Source organism: Trichogramma pretiosum, unplaced genomic scaffold (assembly GCF_000599845.2).
Source record: "Trichogramma pretiosum strain Unisexual culture from Peru unplaced genomic scaffold, Tpre_2.0 scaffold26, whole genome shotgun sequence".
Classification (NCBI taxonomy): Eukaryota; Metazoa; Arthropoda; class Insecta; order Hymenoptera; family Trichogrammatidae; genus Trichogramma; species Trichogramma pretiosum.
In genome coordinates, this window is record NW_019641640.1 from 1,571,150 (window position 1) to 1,578,425 (window position 7,276).

Consider the following 7,276-nt stretch of genomic DNA (forward strand, 5'->3'; position numbering starts at 1 on the left):
GTTGAGATCACCGAAACGCGCCTTGAGCAATAGCACAAATAAGATAATCTCTATTATAAACGGAGAAAGATTGCAGAATAAGCAAACTATAAGTGGTACAGGCTTATTTGCTCTTTGTTGAGAGCAAAAGAGAGAGAGAAAGAAAAAAGATGAGATTTCAGGTTCATAAAGAGAGCAAGAGCCAGGGATGAAAAATAAAACGCGCACAGTGTATACGCGTATACCGGCGAAAGTATAAAAAAGTTCCTAATTTCAAATAACTTGGTTAAGCTCCGTCTCGCTGCTGGCTGAGCAGTGTGTTTTTTTTAATCCACGAAATTAAATAGATTTCATCGTTGAAAATTAAAAGAAATAAAATTTGAAAAAGAATGTCACTGTTTTTTGGAGTTATTTAACTCACCCACGGTCCAGTGTAATTGTCACTTCTGTGATTTTGGTAAGTAGGATAGTTGTGCAAATATGAAGTCATTTCAACGATTTTCCGAGAAGGAGTTGAATTATCAAGACGATTATTCCTTCGGCTTCAACTTACCTGAAAAAAAAGAGAGAAAAAGAAATTTACAAAAAGTATTTGGATGTTTTCTTTTTCGCGAACAAATGAATATATTTATTATAATAACGTGACTGCATCAATTAAGGAACGTCATTTATTGAGTCGAGGCTCGCTCCTACGGAACACACTGGCGTCTTTATAATGCAACCTTGAGCAGCTCCCCATATTTTCCTCGATTTAGAATTCCACGACAAAACCCCTTCTCCAGCTCTCGTGCACGCACAACGCCCATATGCGCGTACGAACGCGACTCACGATGGATATTCGCATACACACACATACACATACACGAGCGCGCATGCAGCTATCGTGAAAAATTCAAATGTACGTAGTCTAGCTCGCTCGAGCCCTGCTTTAAAATCTTGCAAATTTCATCAGGGATCCAATAAAAATACACGCACGCGCGCGCATTCGCTCGAATGAAAATTGCAAATTTTCTCTCTTTTCCATATTCTATTTCGCATGCGTGCGCGGTGGAAAAAAATCGACAGCGTTTTTTTTTATATATTTTCTGCTTGAGCTCGATGAAAAAATATGTATTCGCTATATTAATTGAAAGATGTAAAGGTTGAATTTAAATAAATGATGGAACCGCACGAGGCACTTTTCAGCGTACGCAAATGCAAGAGGCATATTGTAATATGGCAAATCGATGAAAGTGCACGTGTGCGGTCTTTGTGGACGCCTCCGATATACTCGACGCGAGCTGCCCGAGCGAACTTCTCTATATTTTCATCGAATAAGGTCCATGCGGCTGAAAAATGTATCCTCTCTGCTATTCTTTTGCTCTTTTTCGCTCGGCCGGCTTCACCCTCACACGTTGTCGCGGCAGAGAATACCCGAGCGATTTCATTCTACGAGCTGTGCAGCAGCGGCAGCAGCACGTGAGCAGCGAGTCGACTTTATAATGCCCACCGATAGCGAAATAAACTGTACGAGTATGTATATGTGTGGCGGAGTGAGAGAAGAGTTAAAGGGTATACACGACGGGGGGAAGAGGGGATGGTAGTTGCATTATGAATATTCAAGTGGGTGCCGTCGCTGCTGCTGCTGCTGCCACGAGAGCCAAGATCCATTATTCATTCAAGAGGAGAAGAGGGACGAGCGAGGACTCGGCACACTGACTACCTACTCGCGTTGCTTTTGCTCCTACTGCTGCTGTTGCTCGGTTGCGCATTTTCCATTCCACCTCTCGTTCTCTTTCTCCATCTCTCTCTCTCTCTCTCTCTCACTCGTTTCTACATATATACATATACGTATCTGCCAAATGCAAAATAGATTTACGTACGCCCGCGATTTTTCTTTACGCGTATGCATATACCTATGTATATGTACGCGCTTCAACGTTTTTGAATATACCACGTATATATACCACCGGTACTATAGCTGAGAGAGAAATAGAGATAGAGTCGGAGAAATCTGAAATTCAACTTACGTATGATAATACGACAACGTCGAAATTTTCGCATTTCTCCCCGAGAACTACTACGGAAACGACGATTTTTTTTTTTCATATAGCTTATGTATACCAGCCGAGTAGGAACAATTTCACGCTCTGAACGAATTTTTTTTTATTCAGAAGCCAAAAAAAAAGTAACATTAAAAAAAGAACCAGTCAAGCCGCACGTAGTCAAATCTTTATTATTATTTTTCTTTTCGTTTTGCATACCCGAGTCGAAATATTTGATAGGACAAGTTCGTTAATACACATTCGGTAGGCTCGAGCAGGATATAATGTAGAGCGCAATATACGAAAGACAGAAGGCCCAAAAGAGGAATGCATACGCCGCGCTCGGTGGTGCGCTTCTCTTTTTCTTTCCTTTTCTCCCCTTGTTTTTTTTCATTTCCGAGCCTCATCTCTTTTATGCGCGCTCGGCCCTTCTTCGCGCGAGCGTATACGCATTCTCCAGACACTGCCTGCTTCACTCTTTCTCTCTCTTGCTCTCTTTCTCCTATATAATAATCACTCGGGGGCTGAAACTCATCGGTCCACTTATGTAATAGCCGCCTCCTGCACATTTTTCGGATTCCAAACCTGACAAATTGCACGTCTACCGTTGCAGCCACCGTGCCGCTGCAAAGTCCATATAGTACCTGCAGTCGAATTTCGATGCAGCTCACGATATTGCCGCGTGTATGTGTCACACCCGAAAGGGGCGCAATGTGTCATTTTTGGCACGAAATTTCAAATTCATTTGCATCGAGGCATTCGCTTTTACAAAGCGAGCTCGGAATGAAGTCTTATAGATATGATCGATCGTTTGCCTAATGAACGCTTGAAATTCGTGAGTGAGATGTCAAATCATACAGAAAAAAATCGAGTTATGGTATATACGCATCGAACGATTGAAGTGCTGCATTGTTTGCCGTACATGTACAAAATAAGCGGCAGCACATGACCGGCGTATATTTCTCGCCGCCCAAGTCTTGTACATACAACGTAGCAGTAATGAGAGGGAAGCGAAGCAGCGTACGACACCCCTACACACACACACATATACATATTATATGCAATATTGTTCGTTTTATCGGGCCTCGCGCATCTCTCGCTGGGTCTTTCCCTCTTGCCACCGCCGCTGCCGCCGCGCGTATCAAGAACCGTCGAGCATCAAGGGACCCTTATCAGTAGGAAACGATCGCGTGAGCTTTTTGTCTTATAGCTCGCGTACTATATATATACCCTTCGTACCTACGGCGGCCCGTAATATACCGGCACTGGTGCCTCGTGCTGCGGCGGAAAAACTCAAGAAGAGTTTGCGTTGCGCCGTGCGAGATTCGCTTTGTGCGATGCTCGACGAGGCAGTACGCCACCAGCGCGATTACGCACCGAATTTTAATTAATTGTTCTCTCGGCGCATTCCGAGTTGAGAACTCGTTAGAAGATTTATTTTTCAGCTCGACTGCGCGCGTCTAACTGCGTAGAGTGGCGTGAAATAAAAAATTGAATTATACTTTGGCCTATCGCGAAATCTTATCGTCTCTGGATCTAAAGAAAATAGCTTTAATTGATCCGTACACGGCGCACTAGGTTGGCAATCGACCCGTTGTTATAGTTGTAAGAAAAATATTCAAATTCGAGTGTTTACCCAGCAAATGAAAACATAAATCATTTCGCGTTTGGTATATATTTTGAGAGATTAACATCGTACCGAAAGTCAAAAAGAGAGCCCGAAACGCGTATTATACATTCATGCCGAGCGAGGGGTGTATTTAACGCTAACAAGGAATTTCACAGCTACGTACACGCGGTTATGTCCGCGCGCGATAGTATCGAACGAATCGCTAGATTCTCACAATCGAGCGCGCAGCTATTCACTTTTTTGAACGAGCGCACGAAAGCTACGTATTAAAACACGTCGACATATAACAGTTATAACCGACCCAAAAACATCAAACTTATTGGCATCGTGCATTTCGAGCGTCGAGAGACATTCACCTCTTTCACCTGCGTGCGCGCGATCCTCGATTAGCGCGTGGATCGCGACGATTATTATGCGCGAGTACGCGAAGGGCACATGCATTAAACGATTGACAGTTGTCCCGCTTATAATCGTCGCCCGATATATATACCGAGTCCGTGCGAGCGCACGAACACGCACACGGGCTGCCCAGAGACGACCGTACACGTATTCATAATTGGTAAATTTATGTGACGCTGTTGATGTATGCGTATCTTCCGGTGCACGAGCCGCGCGCTTAATCGCCAGAATTTATTAGCCTCGATGTACGCGCCAGCGACTCATTTTTTTATCCTTATTTTTCAAAAAATATATAATAAAACGTTCTTGAAATATGCAGTGCTATTGAAACGGCATTACCTTTGAATTGCGGCACGATATGTACTTGCAAGAATAACGCACGCTCGCAATCACTTGCTGTAATAAGTTGATTTTGTTTCGAATGTGTAATTACTGGCAGCGTGATCTAGGCAATCGTTATCACTTATATCTGTAGATTCTTAATTTTAGAATAGTAGCAGTAATGCAACTTTCTATATCTTTGTGCTTATGTCTTAAATGCGCAGCTTTTGTAAAGTCTTTCGAGTCGTTGAGATATATTGAAGTAGGCTAGGGCGACGATTACTCAACGGAGCACACACACACACACAAGCTGATAGTTTCGAGAGCAAAATAAACTTTTCACAATCTCGAACGACTTTATATATAAACTGCGTGTACTGCACTGGTGTCGATACATCAAATTGTTGCCAGGCGGCCCCCGCGAGATCCCGCGAAGCGGGGCCTATAGAAATTTACACAGGGTGCTCACATAACGGCCTATAACGCGATAAATCAATTTCCATGCTCGAACACACTTTTTCCAGATCCCAAAGATACAGATGCAGCGAAAATGAATAAAAAATAAAAAAAAAACAAGAGAGAGACAAAAGTCGGCGGTGGCGCTCGCGTGCGATCGACCAATAAATTCGCTCTCTTCGCGAGTGTTGCGTGGGCCTGCGAGAGCACGTGGCTTATCTTCTACATTATGTGTATATAAACAAGGCAGTGCAACAATAAGGCGCGGAGCTGCCGCAGCGCCACCGCCGATCTCACTATTTTCAATGATAATAATAATAATGATGATAAAAACAACAAAATTCGTGCAGGTATACACGCAGCACGCCATCCCATAAGTGCAGGCAGGGTGTCACTGCGCCGCATATCGCACGCATATTGCGACTGTGTGCATACGCACGCGTACTCGTGCATTATACGGCGCGCAATAAAACACGGGCATAATAAGCGATTGCTCCGAGTGAGCTCATGAGTGTATACGCCTCTGTCTCTCTCTCGAAGCTCATCTGGCAATTAAACGTGTATATGCATTCGAGTGCAGTCAACTCGCTGAGGGCAGCCACGGTATATATAAATATAATAGCGCCAAGAGAGTGAGAGAGAGAGAGAGCAACAGCGGACCTGACGATAATGATGATGATGCGCGAGCAACTCGTCGAGCAGTCGTGCTGCTGCTGCTGGTGTACGATTGAATTTTTCGACGCGTTGCTCGCGCGAATGATGGATATTGACGCGATTTATACATACAGCGCAGCGCAATATATATAATATCGTCTGTCTTCGTATCGACGCGCGCAGGGTAATGATCATCGGCGTCATAATCGCATGCAAAAACTCTGTACATGATCGAGCGCGTGCACGAGATTCCGTTTTGATTAATCATTTACGGCAATTTTGGCAAGTGTTAGATAATACACGCGATCGACGGAACTTGATTCGCACGCACGAAATCGTTAATATCTCGCCTGGCTCGCTCGAGTGCTTTGCGCGCGCACACGCGGCACACACGAGTGTGTTTTCGGGTCTACGCTGCGTCGGATGCAAAATTTATCGGCCGCATTAATCACGCTTGCAATAATGTTATTAATGCTAGAAATCGCAACTGTATGCGCGAGGTAAGTGTCCAGTTGGCGTTCCATGTTTATCGTGTTGGCAGGTACGATCTAACGCATAAGATTTTGTGCTGTGTATGGTGTGCGAGATATTTTATCAATGAAAAACAAGTTCGACCGTTCGAGCTTTTGAGTAACTTTTTAGCTCTGAGGAAATTTTACGACGTGTGTACAGATTTTGCACTAATTTTTATCCACGATTCTCCTCTGGTGGACCGAGAAATCTCGATATACTTGCTCGACATATAACACACACGTATCGTACAGACAAACAAGATCGCTCAAGCTCGTTGAAAATTGAATAGGGTGTGCGTTGGTGCAAGAGGAAGAAATCGCGCACCTCGTCTCACTCACTCTCTGTTATTCTCTCGCTCGCATTCGATATATCGCATCACGAAATAGCTTTTGTAAATCCCGAGCACGTACGGCAGTTTGTAACATCGCGAAACGCGCCCGAGCTACGCTCTAATAATACCTTCCGTCGCCCGCGCGCAGCTCACCCTCGACGAGTCCTCCTGCACAACTACTGCAACGATCATCATCATCATCATTGGTACAGCAGCAGCAGCAGCACAGTGCACATTTGGCATGGACGCGATACAGACACTTAAATAATACCGATGATTGTTGAAAAAGAAAAGAAAAAATAATAATAAAGAGGAATGAAAGAAAATGAACTAGATGATGGCGAGGGAGCTCGCGCGCCGAGACAAAAGTGCACGCATCACGCATCCTCATCTCTGTCTCTCTCTCTCCACCGCCGCTCACTGGACTCTAGATGGAAGTTGAGTAGAATGAAAAAGTGGCAGCAAATTAGTTGGCGCATTCCTCGCAGCCCGCGCAGTAAGAGAGAGAAAGAGAGAGAGAGAGAAGAAATTGACGACGACGCGTAGCATATATCGTGCTGTATATGCACGATTATTATTGCCGAATAATAATTTAAAGAGCGACGGTGGCAGAGAATATCGAGAAACCCCGAATTACAGTAGATGTATCGCTTGAATATAAGGGGCTACCGTGCTGCAGCACTACCCATCCAAAGAGACTCAACTACTGGAATTCAAAGTCTTATTAGAGCTGTTGCTGCTGCTGCTGCTTCTGACTGCATCGCATACACACACTTATGTGTACCTTATAAACACATACATAATAGTTTCGAGTTATGCACCGAGAAAACATCGACTGCCCCCAAAGTCGTGTGGGCGAACTCGGAGTATACGGCCACATAGATCGCCTGCGAAACGTGAGATCGTCTGTAGCAGCAGCAGCTCGACTCGAAGAAGCTATAAGAGAGTGCCGGGCGCGCACATTTCGTG